Source organism: Salvelinus sp. IW2-2015, linkage group LG33, assembly GCF_002910315.2.
Source record: "Salvelinus sp. IW2-2015 linkage group LG33, ASM291031v2, whole genome shotgun sequence".
Lineage (NCBI taxonomy): Eukaryota > Metazoa > Chordata > Actinopteri > Salmoniformes > Salmonidae > Salvelinus > Salvelinus sp. IW2-2015.
The window spans coordinates 33452708-33467034 of NC_036872.1; the positions used below are offsets into that span (position 1 = coordinate 33452708).

At 43.2% G+C, this 14327-nt stretch overlaps 1 long non-coding RNA gene across 3 annotated transcripts; it reads right to left on the bottom strand.

Annotated features, from left to right (window-relative positions):
- Window positions 1-7918: 7918 nt before the first annotated feature.
- Window positions 7919-13261, bottom strand: LOC111957451 (uncharacterized). Of its 3 annotated transcripts, none has more exons than XR_002876387.2 (3): window positions 13176-13261; window positions 8764-9155; window positions 7919-8498 (listed from the first exon to the last, which is right to left on the bottom strand). It is a non-coding gene; the product is annotated as an uncharacterized lncRNA (long non-coding RNA). The 3 variants fall into 3 exon arrangements; XR_011474712.1 differs by lacking the exon at window positions 13176-13261 and adding an exon at window positions 10662-12146; XR_002876388.2 differs by lacking the exon at window positions 13176-13261 and having other exon boundaries at window positions 7921-8498; window positions 8764-8879; window positions 8983-12143.
- Between the last annotated feature and the right edge of the window lie 1066 nt (window positions 13262-14327).

Consider the following 14327-nt stretch of genomic DNA (forward strand, 5'->3'; position numbering starts at 1 on the left):
CAATGCATTTCAATGGCATATTTCTGTCTCAATGGCATCTCTTTCAATGCATCTTTCAATGCATATCTGTTTCTGTTCTCAAGTGGCATCTTTTCAATGGCATAACTTTCTGTCTCAATGGCATCCTTTCACATGCGCCTCAATATTTTCTGATCTCAATGGCATCTTTCTATCTTCAATGGCATCTTTCTGTCTCAATATGCATCTATTCGTTTCGTCCAATTGCATTCTTCTTTCAATTTCTCAATGGCATTCTTTCTATCTCACAATGGCATCTTTCTATCTCAATGCATCTTTCTGTTCCTCAATGGCATCTTTCAATGGCATCTTTCTGTTTCTCAATGGCATCTATTCAATGGCATCTTTCTGTCTCAAATGGCATCTTTCCGTCTCAGTGGCATCTTGCATGGCATCTTTCCTTCTCAAATGGCATTCTTTTCTATCTCAATGGCATTTTTCTGTCTCAATATCATCTTTCTGTCTCAATATCATCTTTCTTTCTCAATATCATCTTTCTGTCTCAATGGCATCTTTCTGTCTAAATGGCATTTTTCTGTCTCAATGGCATCTTTCTCTCAATGGTATCTTTCTGTCTCTCTGTTCTTTCCTTCATTGTCCTTTGCTCTTTCACGGTCCCCGTTCCCTCCCTTTCATTCGCAGTCTCTCTTTTTTCTGTATTTTACTCATCCCACTCTCCTGGAACTGACCGAGGGATCCCTGGCTGTGTTTGGTTGAGCTGTGCAACACTGCTCAGATTGTGTCACCTCCAAATACAGCCCAAATGTTCCACCCAGTGATTCCGGCCTAGCACGGAACTTCAACTCAAGTAAAATCAAATCAAAGTTTATTGGTCAAGTACACAGATTTGCAGATGTTATCGCAGGTGCATCGAAATGCTTGTGTTTATAGCTACAACAGTGCAGTAACACCCAGCAATAAAAATAAGACAAATACACACACAATCCAGAAAAATAAAAAACTAGGTTATTATAGGATGAGCCATGACTAGAATACAGTATATACATACAAAGTGGGTAAAACAGTATGTAAACATTATTAAAGTGACCAGTGTTCGATGACTGAGTACATAGGGCATCAGTTTCTAAGGTGCAGGGTAGAGTACCGGGTGGTAGCTGGCTTGTAACAGTGACTAAGTTCATGGCAGGGTACTGGGAGGAGGCCGGCTAGTGGTAACAGTTTAACAGTCTAATGGCCAGGAGATAGAAGCTGTTTCTCAGTCTCTTGGTCCCAGATTTGATGCACCTGTACTGTCTACACCTTCAGATGAACAGGCCATGGCTCGGGTGGCTGAGGTCCTTGATGAGCTTCTTGACCTTCCTGTGACACCGGGTGCTGTAGATGTCCTGGAGGGCAGGCAGTGTGCCCCCGGTGATGCGTTGGGCTGACTGCACCACACAATYGAGAGACCTGCGGTTGTGAACGGTGCAATTGCCYTGCCAGGCTGTGATACAGCCCGACAGGATGCTCTTAATGGTGCATCTGTAGAAGTTTGTGAGGGTCTTAGGGGCCAATACAAATTTCTTTAGCCTCCTGAGGTTGAAGAGGCGCTGTTGCTCCTTCTTCACCACACTGTCTGTTTGAAGGGACCATTTCATGTATAGTTGCTGACGGTTGTGAGGTTCATCACGCCAGTCTTTAATAAACAGTGGACAAGATTCTCTGGGATGCCACACAAARCAAACCCTGGAGAGAAACATAATAAATCAATGAATCAGCATATCAGCATACTCACGTATACACTCTCACTCTCACACACACAAACACTCTCATCTATTCTCTTCTCACCTCTTCCACAAGAAGTCACGCATCCTTGAGGCCCTTTTCCACTGGGAAGGACGCCAGAATAAGATGATCTGGAGCCCATCCCCCCTCCAGAACATGACCCTTGAACGAGCCCCACCCCCCAAGTGTACAGTCTCACGCTGCTCCAGCTCCACCCCCCAAGTGTACAGTCTCACGCTGCTCCAGCTCCACCCCCCAAGTGTACAGTCTCATGCTGCTCCAGGCCCAGCCCTAGTTTCAGCAAAGCAGTCTAACTAAATCCCCCATGCAGCCCCACCCCATCTACAGTTCCCTCTCTGTGGGTAGAGGCAGAGCAGACGTTCCTCTCCTACTGGGCCGCGGCAGACAGTCAGCGAGTAATACAAAGTAGGGATTTGTCATTGTTATTCCCTGCATACCTGCTCTGATGGTAGGTTCCCACGCTAGAGGGAACACACACGCAGGAGGAGTTTGCACACACACGCTTTCACATCAGGGATCACTAATGAGTTTGCCAGTGTGAAATCAACCTCCTACAGAGGTTGTAAATATATAATTGGAGATGAACTGAAACTAAAGAAAAGACTGAGTGGGCGATTAGTAAAATGTTCTAGATTATTTTGAATGCAAATATGGTAGTATTTTGTGTTCGTTTGGTTTAACTTAATCATCAAAGAATCACAAACATCCACATCCCAAAAACAGCCAGCTGACTGGGTGGGTGTGTGGCTGAGTAGAGGGAGAAGCAGGGAGGTACATCCTGTTTAGAGCAGCCTGTTGGATGAAAGGGGCGGCTGTGTCACAGCAAAGCCCTCACTCTTCCTCCATTAAGCCCAGTCTGATAACACCATGTAGACAAGAGAACACTGCTCCCATCTCTCTCCACTATTCACACAGGACGTAATGCACCCAAATGGCACCAATCATGACTGCATTCTAAATATATATTTCCGTGACGATGATTATTACCATTCAGGAACCTTTTGAGGCGGGGTTTTCAGAAAAGAGGTGGTTAGGGAGAAGATTCTCAATTTTGTTGCCTAGGAGACTAGAAGAAAAMACAGGCATTAAAGCACATTATCCTATTACAGTTGACAGTATATGAGTGAGGGAGGGACCAACTTTGAGTAAAGCACAGATCAGTTGCTTATTTTCACAATGGGCATGGATAGAAAATGGGATACGAGGCCCTCCGTTTCCTGTCTGCACATACTGTATATGATGTGAATATGTGACGTTAACATCAGAAGCCTCCTCCCTAAGTTTGCTTTATTCACTGCTTTAGCACACTCCGTCAACCCTGATGTCCTAGCCGTGTCTGAATCCTGGCTTAGGATGGCCACCAAAAATTCAGAAATGTCCATCTCRAATTACAACATTTTCTGTCAAGATAGAACTGCTAAAGTGGGCAGAGTTGCAATCTACTGTAGAGATAGCCTGCAAAGTTCTGTTATACTATCTCTATGCCCAAACAGTTCAAGCTTCTACTTTAAAAAATCCATCTCTCCAGAAATAAGTCTCACTGTTGCTGCTTGTTATAGAGCCCCCTCAGCCCCCAGCTGTGCCCTGGACAACATATGTGAATTGATTGTCCCCCATCTATCTGCAGAGTTCGTACTGTTAAGTGACCTAAACTGGGATATGCTTAACACCCCGGCCGTCCTACAATCTAAGCTAGATGCCCTCAATCTCACACAAATTATCAAGGAACCTACCAAGTACAACTTCAAATCTGTACACATGGGCACCCTCATAGATATCATCCTGACCAACTTGCCCTCTAAATACACCTCTGCTGTTCATCATTGCCTGCGTCCGTTATGGGTCCGCGGTCAAACGACCACCCCTCATCACTGTCAAATGCACCCTAAAACACTTCTGCGAACAGGCCTTTCTAATCGACCTGGCCCGGGTATCCTGGAAGGATATTGACCTCATCCCGCCAGTAGAGGATGCCTGGTTGTTCTTTAAAAGTGCTTTCCTCACAATCTTAAATAAGCATGCCCCTTTCAAAAAATGTAGAACTAAGAACAGATATAGCCCTTGGTTCACTCTAGACTTGACTCCCTTGACCAGCACAAAAACATCCTGTGGCGTACTGTACTAGCATCGAATAGTCCCCGCGATATGCAACTTTTCAGGGAAGTCAGGAACCAATATACACAGTCAGTTAGGAAAGCAAAGGCTACCTTTTTCAAACAGAAATTTGCATCCTGCAGCACTAATTACAAAAAATTGTAGGACTGTAAAGTCCATGGAGAATAAGAGCACCTTCTCCCAGCTGCCCACTGCACTGAGGCTAGGAAACACTGTCACCACTGATAAATCCGAGAATTTCAATAAGCATTTCTCTACAGCTGGCCACGCTTTCCACCTGGCTACTCCAACCCCGGCCAACAGCTCTGCACCCCCCGCAGCAACTGGCCCAAGCCCCCCCTCCGCTTCTCCTTCACCAAAATCCAGACAACTGATGTTCTGAAAGAGCTGCAAAATCTGGATCCCTACAAATCAGCTGGGCTAGACAATCTGGACCCTCTCTTCCTAAAATTATCCGCCGCCATTGTTGCAAGRCCTATWACTAGTCTGTTCAACCTCTCTTTCGTATCGTCTGAGATTCCTAAAGATTGGAATGTGGCCGCGGTCATCCCCCTCTTCAAAGGGGGAGACACTCTAGACCCAAACTGTTACAGATCTATATCCATCCTGCCCTGCCTTTCTAAAGTCTTCGAAAGCCAAGTTAACAAACAGATCACCGACCATTTCGAATCCCACCGTACCTTCTCCACTATGCAATCCGGTTTCCGAGCTGGTTACGGGTGCACCTCAGCCACGCTCAAGGTCCTAAACTATATCATAACCGCCATCAATAAAAGGCAGTACTGTGCAGCCGTCTTCATCGACCTGGTCAAGGCTTTCGAATCTGTCAATCACCGTATTCTTATCGGCAGACTCAACAGCCTTGGTTTCTCTAATGACTGCCTCGTCTGGTTCACTAACTACTTCTCAGATAGAGTTCAGTGTGTCAAATCGGAGAGCCTGTTGTCTGGACCTCTGGCAGTCTCTTTAGGGGTGCTACAGGGTTCAATTCCCGGGACGACTCTTTTCTCTGTATACATCAATGATGTCGCTCTTGCTGCTGGTGATTCTTTGATCCACCTCTACACAGACGACACCATTCTGTATACATCTGGCCCTTCTTTGGACACTGTGTTAACAAACCTCCAAACTAMCTTCAATGCCATACAACACTCCTTCCGTGGCCTCCAACTGCTCTTACATGCTAGTAAAATGAAATGCATGCTCTTCAACAAATTGCTGCCCGCACCCGACTAGCATCACTACTCTGGATGGTTCTGACTAATGTGGACAACTATAAATACCTGTGTCTGTCTAGACTGTAAACTCTCCTTCCAGACTCATATTAAGCATCTCCAATCCAAAATTAAATCTAGTRGGCTTCCTACTTCCCAACAAAGCCTCCTTCACTCATGCTGCCAAACATACCCTCYTAAAACTGACTATCCTACCGATCCTTGACTTTGGCGATGACATTTTGTCACGACTTCCACCGAAGTCGGTCCCTCTCCTTGTTCGGGCGGCGTTCGACGTCACCGGTCTTCTAGCCATCGCCGCTCCACCTTTCATTTTCCATTTGTTTTTTCTTGCTTTTCCGCACACCTGGTTCACATCCCCTCATCCGACTAAATGTATATTACCCTCTGTTCCCCCAATGTCTGTGTGTGGAATTGTTTGTTTGTTACGTGTGGTTCGCATCAGGCTGGTTTGCGCCGGGTGTGTGTTTGACCCGTGTGTTTTGTTTATTGTACTGTTTGTGTACTTTGGGAGTTATCGCTGTTTTCCTTTGGCACGAATAAAGTGCGCCCATCTCTGCTCTCCTGAACCTGACTTACCTTTAACCAGTTGCGCACATCGTGACACATTTACAAAATAGCCTCCAACARTCTACTCAGCAAATTGGATGCAGTCTATCACAGTACCATCCGTTTTGTCACCAAAGCCCCATATACCCACCACTGTGACCTGTATGCTCTCGTTGGCTGGTCCTCGCTACACATTCGTCGCCAAACCCACTGTCTCCAGGTCATCTATAAGTCTTTGCTAGGTAAAGTTCCGCCTTATCTCAGCTCACTTGTCACCATAACAACACCCACTCGTAGCACGCACTCCAGCAGGTATATTTCACTGGTCATCCCCAAAGCCAACACCCCCTTTGGCCACCTTTTCTTCCAGTTCTCTGCTGCCAATGGCTGGAACGAATTGCAAAAATCACTGAAGCTGGAGATTCATATCTCCCTCACTAACTTTAAGCATCAGCTGTCAGAGCAGCTTACCGATCGCTGCAGCTGCACACAGCCCATCTGTAAATAGCCCATCCAACCAACTACCTACCTCATGCCCATATTTGTTTTTGTATTTCTGCTCTTTTGCACACCAGTATTACTAATGGCACATCCTCATCTGCACATCTATCACTCCAGTGTTAATTGCTAAATTGTAATTACTTCGCCACTATGGCCTATTTATTGCCTTAGCTCCTTATTTAATTTGCACACACTGTATTCAGATTTTTCTATTGTGTTATTGACTGTACGTTTGTTTATCCCATGTGTAACTCTGTGTTGMTGTTTTTGTCACACTGCTTTGCTTTATCTTGGCCAGGTCGCAMTTGTAAATGAYAACTTCTTCTCAACTGGCCTACCTGGTTAAATAKAGYTGAAGTAAAAAAATWAAAAAGGATAGTTCAGAGCAGAACGTCTACTGTTTCACGGTCACCTACCAAAGCATCGGTTGGTCGGTGAGAACTTACAAGTAATAGAAAAGACTGGTGCAATTTTCAAGTACTGTAATTGAACAGGGTTTAGTCATTTGGTCACGGTCCCACATTAGGGGAAACAGTGCTACGGCTGCCCCAGGGCCTTTGTTATTGTTTTGGTTTGTAGACGAAATGAAGGTGAGGAGTGTTGAGCAGCATGCTATAACTGCAGCACATATTCTGCAAAAATGTCCAAGGGGGGGGGGGGTAAAGTGTTTGTTGTTTGCAGTAACTTCTTTGTTGTTGTAATATCCGAAACGGATGTGGCAGTTTCACTATTAAGGATTCCAGCTCTAATGTATTGTATCAGACAACAACATCCATACTTTATCAACAGTTATCAGGCAGGGAAAGTGAGCTTGTCCGCGGTGGTATTCAAACCGCCAACCTTCCGGCCATTGCCCAGCGTGCTCATGTGGTAGAGTTGATATTGGTGCTTATAAACACAGGGTTGCTACAGTACATTCTTGATTGTGTTTAGAAATTTGTGGTTTGAGTTTTCATTTTTATTTGTTTTCGGGGGGTCACAGCGCAACCCCCACGCCCAAAGCGTAGTAAACCAAGCTGCAACTAGTCTACATTCTACAGCTTCCCCTGGCCCTGAGAAGCCGGAGCAGGCCTGCCCCGTTGTGGTGTAAATAGGAACATTGTCCTCCCCCCCATCAGACAGATGTGAATTCAGTTTAGTGTGCCAATGCTGACCTCAGAGGAAAATAACCACAGAGAACTTGGAGTAGCATGTTGTACCATTGCCTGAGCAAGAGGGGTGCATCTCAATACTTTAAATYACTTCCTCTCTTTGTCTCCTCTCCTTCCAGTCTGCGCTCATCTGAAAACACAGCAGAAGTAGAAGGAATACATGTGCCTAGTGGAGAGATGTTTCACCTGTCCATTTCTTATGTTTTTTTTCATGGTGCAGATTAAGGAAGATATGAAAGGGTTGGCCTGTGAACTACTGATGAACTATGAAGCAAACGCCTTTCACTGTTCCAGATGCAGAGCTCACCAACGTTTCTGTGCTGTGACCCACCGAAGGCTTTCAGTTGCTTTTTAACAACTTGTGCAGTGGTAATTTAGAACATGAATTTAAACAATGAAAGAAAATAAAAGCATAATATTTTGGAGTATAAAAAAATTATAACTTATATGAAAAAAATGAAAGAGAAATTGGATGATTTGCTGAAATAAAGGTATACAKAAATAAAATTACCCATAATTCCTTGTCACATCAATATGATTCTAAATGCTTCTAAACTACGCAGTAGTCGTAGAAGAAAGAACGTCATAACCAAAACCCTTCATTATCTTCATTAAAGTACCATAGCTACAGTTAAACAGTAGTTCTCTTCACTTCTGTTTTGTTTCACAACCCACTATTTATTCACAAAAAAAATTACAACAGGGTTATTAAATAATATTTACCCAATAATGACTTTTTCTTTTGCGATTCATTGAAACAAGGCACATCAGAGGTAGAACATTCCTTCAGAAGCATTTGTGCTGAAGGTAGTTCCTTGACAGCTAGCTACAGCCTGAGACCAGAGCACCCCAGCAGACAGACAGACAGACAGACAGACAGACAGACAGACAGACAGACAGACAGACAGACAGACAGACAGACAGACAGACAGACAGACAGACTACATAGACAGACAGACAGAAAGACAGACCATCCAGGGGTTGGGCAGCAGGGACAGGCAGAGCCTCTGTGCAATATCCACACTGGGGGTCCTGGTCTTTAATCTAGCAGTACTGCGACTAGTGGTTCTGATTGGGTCTGGTTCCTCTCTGGACACAAAAGTCAGGACCAGGAGGGTTCTGGAGGACGAACACTAGGCAGGGTTCACCAATGCTTGGATCTGAGACGCCTCCCCCTCACCACCTAATAGAGACAGAATAGGGTGACAAGGTAGATTTGTAGAGATGTTGCCATAAACAAATGCATCACTTTTCATTTGTGGCTTGACACATACAGACACATCCAGTAATACAAAATGAGATTGGAATACAGCATATCACGATTACATCGTGTGTCACAAATGCAAAGTGAGCATCTGCTAAATGACCATAACTCCTGCAGGAAAGAGGCAATGAGGCTCTAGGGTTGCAGATGCAGGCGATATTATGGAATGGGGCCTTGGTCTCACCTTTCACTGGCTCTGGTCCTGGACGGTAGCCTGGTGGAACCAGCCTGATCTTTCCCTGGATCTGGTCCTGGAAGGTAGCCTGGTGGAACCAGCCTGATGTTGCGATAGCTCATATTCTGTGAGCGCAGCAGTCAGTTAGCTTGACAAGATTATCTGGCTGGCAACAAGGGCCTAGGAATAGGAGCAAGTATGAGGAATGTTTTGGAGTCTTGGTGTTACCTCTTCCTGTCTCTGCATTGGCCACATAGATGAACTCATCCACCTCCTGACATACTTCCTGGACCTGAGGGGCGGGACTGAAATATGTCTGTCCTGATTGGTCCGTTCTTTCCAGGATGAAAAGGTTGCTGCTGAGACTCTGCTGCTTCACACTGGCTCTCTTCCTCTCCGCCCTACACACACAACCACAACAGGTTATGATAGACATATACACACACACGTAACCATATGAACGCAAGGTGTACATTACCTCAAATGGTAACAGACAGTACATTTCAAATCAATCAAAGGAGGACTATAGTGAAAATAGTAACCTAATGTTTCTTAATCAACTCATCATCAAACCTTTGATTAGTGGAATCAGGTGTGTAGTGCTAGGGAAAACAATACAAAGTGTACCCCTTTGATTCCCCAGGATCAGGATGAAGAAACACTGCACTAACCTGTTGGTGGAGTAAAGTGAGACTGTTGTATTTGTGCTGAACAACATTGCTTTTGTTTAGTTAGTAAACCGCAGAAAGATATATTCAAAGGCTTTAGGTGGGCCACCACAGCATGGACGTGTTTGGCAACCACTAGTGTGACACGAGAGCCCCCTTCTGGTTGCCAATTACTTCTGCAGGATGGTTTAAATACTCTTCACCATCCCTGTACAGTACTAACCTTCTTTACTCAGCATTGAGCTGTTGTGTTTATTGTGAGCTAACAAAATTCAGGTAACATCAATTTGGCGGATGTCTATTGTAACTGTGTCAATTTTGCTTATCACATACAGTACCAGTCAAAAGTTTGGACACACCTACTCATTCAAGGGTTTTTCTTTATTTTTTAGTATTTTCTACATTGTAGAATAGTAGTGAAGACATCAAAACAATGAAATAACATATGTGGAATCATGTAGTAACGAAAAAAGTGTTAAGTGTCGGCAACATTAACTTGATTGACCATGATGTAGGTCATGTAACTGTTTGTTACATGCAATATGCTTTGTGGACTCCACCGGACAGATGTTGCTCTCCAGTTTTGTAATGAAACAAAGGTGTGGTTGAATTTATTCTGCCACTGTGTCTTCTTATTGTCACAGCCTTAGGCATAAATGCAATGTTCCCTTAATAGTTTTCCCGGCACTGAGCAAATTTCAAGTCTGCTGAGCTCAAACTTGAACACTGTGAACATTCTGTGCAACTTCCGGCGCCCGTTTACTGTGAACATTGAGGCTGTACCCACTTTTAATTACAGTTTCAGACAGTGGTCAAGTCGGCTACTATGGCTATTTGATAATAATGTAAGCCTACCAGAGTGGCCTCCCATAAACTATTTTTTGAAAATGCATCCCATTACATTTTAATATGGAAATAGCTGTTCTATCATTCAGCCTACAGTAGCAGCCAATGTGTTGTGTTCAACGTAGGCCTACATTCCATGAGACTTTTGGAAAAAACATGCAGGGCTTAATATTAACCTGTTTATCCACTTGTCCTTCAGATAAGGAGGTGACTCAAAATATTTTGTTGTTTGATGCAAGAAACCACTTTACAAAATAAAATGCATTATTATTCCCATACCATTATTACAGAGAATCAGACAAATTATGCTACCCTCTGCCTATTGGCTACTTAGCTTATTCAAGCCTGTCTCAAAATACAACACTACCCCTTTAAGACAAAAAAGCTCTTTACCTGACTCCCTTTTCAAAGATGTCTAGAAATGCACATGTTTTGTGCCCATTGCTGACTACAAATGATCTATAACTGGGCTAATAACTCACTAACTAGCAAAGGATATGAACAAATATGCAGCTCTCGCTTTGATCTCAAAACAAGCACATTTACTCATGACCTATCATGCTGTTTACACAGTCCAGTTCAAAGAAAATGGCACAGATCCATATATGGCAATGGTCTATTTGCATATAGGCCTAATGCAGCTCTGATTGGTTCTGCCACACCGTTTTTAAAAATAGATGCAATAGAATCCTATTCCGATGCGTTCTGCCTACAACAAAATCGCTTGCATAGCTTGTTTTGTTTCGGTATGTTGCATTGAAAGTGTCTAATTTTGCATTGATTCGATCACAATTCCCACAGTAAAGGGAAATATTGATAGTGTTAACTGGAAGAGTTTTACTGGGGGAGCTCAGTTAATATAATTATGTGCACGAGCATAAATCACCACATTTGTAATTTTAGTCCTGTCCGAATCTGCCACGTCAGTAATTTTTACTTGGCCGGAAGGTTATGATCTCAGCCCTAAAAAAAACTATTTTTTTTCGACAAACTCCAAGGTCCTCTGATAATACTTATCCCGTGCAAATCGTCATCACCGTGTTTTGAGAGATATTACAGTTGAACAGGTGCTGCACTCAGTTTGGGTAAGAACAAATTGATGCTTAAAACAAAGTGCTATGCACATAGCCTACAGATGAATGATCTGTTCTGTAATATATCAACCTTCCTAGTGCCATTCTTCTCTTTTAAAAGATGGTGTGGACGATATCGTGTCAATGAATTGATACATTGACAAATATGTCAGTTGATTAAATGTCTGCGTAGGTTACAGTTTATGGTTCTTATTGATATGCATTATTATTTGGACTTTCTCCGAACTGAAGGCCATTAGGCCAATATTAGGATGTCCCTAGACATATTAAATATCTTCACACCTAGAAGAGCCTCCAGGCTTCCGTCATAATGGTCAATTGTGAATGCGGGAAAAAAGAATGACGGGCAGTTTGGTAAAACRAATCCCGTCGGAATCGTCTTCTCGAAAAACAGACATGCTGGGGTAATAATTACATAACCGACGTTCTATAGCAATACTAGTCCCTTCCGAATATGGCTTAAGGGGGAAAATTCTATGAAGTTCAATCTGTGCAGGTTGATATTTCCTCTGCGCCGCGCTCCCGGTAACGTTGTTTATTTTAATTTTTAATTAACATTTTATTTAACTAGGCAAGTCAGTTAAAGAACAAATTATTATTTACAATGACGGCCTAATATGTGATGGTGGCAAGGCATGTTGACTAACAGAATAATATAGAGCAAACAACACTTATCTCAACAAATAGGTTGTAATAAGGCTTTTCCCCCCTGGCTTCACCAGTGATTTTACCCACGCACCGCTACTATTTCGCATACGCAGATTCATGGACCTTCTATATCCGGTTCATACAGATATGTTAGAGAAAGGAGGAGATAGGAATATCCTTGGGCGCTGAAAGGAGGAACGTWTAACGCCTCGCCCAGCAAACTGTCGACCAATCGCTTCATGTTATCATGCTGCATCACGCGGTTGCTAAGCTAATTGTCAAGCAATCAGAGTCAGGGTATGAGTCAAGAAATCTGCGTATTTCCCTCGAAAGTACGTAATGTCACGATTCCAAAGCTATACAGACAAAAAGTTAATTGTCTCACATCTCGGAAAATATTTGTATTTCTTGTTGACGAAATTCATGCTTATGTTTGGTTTTTGAGCTGGCGCCCAATTGACTCCCATTCGCTCCTTGAAGACGAGCTCTATGGAAATGAGCTTTCTGGGCAGGGCATTATTTAAACTGCAGTAACCATTGAGCGTTACCCGGAAGGAGGTAAACAGCAACAATCTAGTAAATTCCTGATAAGGCAGGCCAGTTTCGGTGAAGTGGGTACCAGGAGGGATGTGGAAGTCAACTCGAGATAAGGTCAACAGTTGAAGAGAGAAGAAACCTCTGGGAGGGAGGCCAGAGGGTCCGCCACAACAGTTGTGTCTCACACACACACTTCCACACCCATGAAGGTTCTAGACGTAGGCAGGGCCATGATAATACCAATGAGAGGAAGACTGAGTTCTTGCCAAGCAACATAGATGGATTGTTTATCTTAGTCATATAAGGAGGTGACTCCGCCTAGTCGTAAATTATAAATATACCGAAAAAGAATATCAAAGCAACATGTAATGTGTTGAGAACAGAGTGCCCCATAGTGGCAGTTGGGTTATGATATGGGCAGGCATAAGCTACGGACAACGAACACAATTGCATTTTATAGATGGTAATTTGAATGCAGAGACCGTGATGAGAACCTGAGGCCCATTGTCGTGCCGTTCATCACCTCATGTTTCAGCTTGATAATGCACGGCCCCATGTCGCAAGGGTCTGTACACACAATTCTTCGAAGCTGAACATTTCCCAGTTCTTCCATGGCTTGCATACTCACCAGACATGCRACCCATGTTCGGGATGCTCTGAATTGACGTGTACGACAGTGTGTTCCAGTTCCCACCAATATACAGCAACTTCGCACAGCCATTAAATAMGAGTGGCACATTCCACAATCAAAAACCTGATCAACTCTATGCAAAGGAGATGTGTTGCACCGCATGAGGAAAATGGTGGTCACACCAGATACTGACTGGTTTTCTGATCCACACCACTCCTTTTTTTAAGGTATGTGACAAAGATGCATATCTGTATTCTCAGTCATGTGAAACTGATAGATTAGGGATTAATTCATTTCAATTGACTGATTTCCTTATATGAACTGATTAAAATGTATGTTTTTGTTCAGTATACTGTATACACTTGTGTAACTTGTATGTTGTCTTTGCAGCTGTATGACCCAATGGGATAAATAAACTTGGCTTGAGCTTTTTGTAGTCATCCATTTGAGTTATTACTATTTGTTAAGAACCTAACCAGGTAAACAGACCCAAAAGCCTGCCAGTGCATTTTCACTGGTGTATGCATGCGCTTGATCATTGATGTTTTTCCTTCCACTGAAGTACCTGTCTCTGAACTGTCTGAGACTTCGTATAACTAGACTCCTTCCACCTGCTTTCGATGTGGCAACAATAAGGCGTCCAAGCTATCCTCAATGTGCTAAACATTACTTATCAAAGCTCAAATCAGTACTGTGAAAGAGAAGCTGAAAGCAAATCTGACATTTCTTGTTACCGCCATAGAGAATACACATTTTTATATCTGTGCTATTATAGTGTCTGTGACAGAATGGGCAGCACCATTATGGCTACAACCCATAGGAATCCCCACCCAGTTGACTACTTTAAAACGGCAGAAGCCCTCATTGGCGCTGCCCATGCTAAATCTGCCTTTTGACCACTAGAGGCCTCGATCATTCTGACTGAGTTTACAAGAGTTCCCCACCCACTACCTTGTGGAAGAGGTGCATTGTGGTTAWTGTAGTTGTTTTACTACACATTTTAAACCAACATATTTATTTTCAATGACATAAAAAAAAATMAAATGTTTTTTTCTTCCAAAAAGAACACAGAATCTGCATTTAAATGCATACTATCAAAATATCAAAGTTCCTGTCACATTACTACTTGTCCAAGTGAGGTCAATTTTT